Consider the following 2500-nt stretch of genomic DNA (forward strand, 5'->3'; position numbering starts at 1 on the left):
CACACACACACCTCTCCCCCCCCTAACACCGCCACACACACACCTCTCCCCCCCCACACCACCTCACGCACCACCCCCCCCCTACACCGCCACACACACACACACCTCTCCCCCCCCCTACACCGCCTCACACACACACACCTCTCCCCCCCTACACCACCTCACGCACCACCTCCCCCCTACACCGCGCCCACACACACACACACACACACCCCTCTCCCCCCCCACACCGCGCCACACACACACACCCACACCCCTCTCCCCCCCCCCCTACACCGCGCCCCACAAACCCAACCCCTCTCCCCCCCCTACACCGCGCCACACACACACACACACACACACACACACCTCTCCCCCCCTACACCGCCACACACACACACACCTCCCCCCTACACCGCCACACACACACACACACACACCTCCCCCCCTACACCGCCACACACACACACACCTCACCCCCCTACACCGCCACACACACACACCTCACCCCCCCTACACCGCCACACACACACACACCTCCCCCCTACACCGCCACACACCACCCCCCCCTACACCGCCCCACACACACACACACCTCCCCCCCCCTACACCGCCCCACACACACACACACACACACCTCCCCCCCTACACCGCCACACACACCTCCCCCCCCTACATCGCCACACACCTCCCCCCCACATCGCCACACACACACACCTCCCCCCCCCTACACCGCCACACACACCTCCCCCCCCCTACATCGCCACACACACCTCCCCCCCCCTACACCGCCACACACACCTCCCCCCCCTACACCGCCACACACACACACACCTCCCCCCCTACACACCCCCCCCCTACACCGCCACACACACACACACACCTCCCCCCCTACACACCCCCCCCCCCCTACACCGCCACACACACACACACACACCTCCCCCCTACACCGCCCCACACACACACACACACACACACCTCCCCCCCTACACCGCCCCACACACACACCTCCCCCCCTACACCGCCCCACACACACACACACACCTCCCCCCCTACACCGCCCCACACACACACCTCCCCCCCCTACACCGCCCCACACACACACCTCCCCCCCCTACACCGCCCCACACACACACACACACCTCCCCCCCTACACCGCCCCACACACACACCTCCCCCCCCTTACACCGCCCCACACACACACACACACCTCCCCCCCCTACACCGCCCCACACACACACACACACCTCCCCCCCCCTACACCGCCCACACACACACACACACACACACCTCCCCCCCCTACACCGCCCCACACACACACACACCTCCCCCCCCTACACCGCCACACACACACACACAACCTCCCCCCCTACACCGCCACACACACACACACACCTCCCCCCCCACACCGCCACACACACCTCCCCCCCTACATCGCCACACACACCTCCCCCCCTACATCGCCCCACACACACACACACACACACACACCTCCCCCCCCTACACCGCCACACACACCTCCCCCCCCTACACCGCCACACACACCTCCCCCCCTACATCGCCACACACACACCTCCCCCCCTACACCGCCCCACACACACACACACACACACACACCTCCCCCCCCTACACCGCCACACACACACACACACACCTCCCCCCCCTACACCGCCACACACACACACCTCCCCCCCCCTACACCGCCACACACACACACACACACACACACACACCTCTCTCCCCCCCCCTACACCGCCACACACACACACACACACACCTCCCCCCCCTACACCGCCACACACACACACACCTCCCCCCCCTACACCGCCACACACACACACACACACACACACACCTCTCTCCCCCCCCTACACCGCCACACACACACACACACACACACACCTCCCCCCCCTACACCGCCACACACACACACCTCCCCCCCCTACACCGCCACACACACACACACACACACACACACCTCTCTCCCCCCCCCTACACCGCCACACACACACACCTCCCCCCCCCTACACCGCCACACACACACACACACACACACCTCCCCCCCCCTACACCGCCACACACACACACACACACCTCCCCCCCCTACACCGCCACACACACACACACACCTCCCCCCCCTACACCGCCACACACACACACCTCCCCCCCCCTACACCGCCACACACACACACACCTCCCCCCCCTACACCGCCACACACACACACACCTCCCCCCCCTACACCGCCACACACACACACACCTCCCCCCCCCTACACCGCCACACACACACACCTCCCCCCCCTACACCGCCACACACACACACCTCCCCCCCCTACACCGCCACACACACACACACACACACACCTCCCCCCCCTACACCGCCACACACACACACACACACACCTCCCCCCCCCCTACCCACCCGCCACACACACACACACACACACACACCTCCCCCCCCTACACCGCCACACACACACACACACCTCCCCCCCCCCTACACCGCCACACACACACACAC

General features: G+C 66.4%; 1 protein-coding gene across 1 annotated transcript in view; it reads right to left on the reverse strand.

Moving 5' to 3' along the window:
• Positions 1-2500, reverse strand: part of PPM1G (protein phosphatase, Mg2+/Mn2+ dependent 1G) — a 111932-nt gene that overhangs the window by 24602 nt on the left and 84830 nt on the right. The window lies entirely within an intron of this gene.

This window comes from Anomaloglossus baeobatrachus, chromosome 3, assembly GCF_048569485.1.
Source record: "Anomaloglossus baeobatrachus isolate aAnoBae1 chromosome 3, aAnoBae1.hap1, whole genome shotgun sequence".
NCBI lineage: Eukaryota > Metazoa > Chordata > Amphibia > Anura > Aromobatidae > Anomaloglossus > Anomaloglossus baeobatrachus.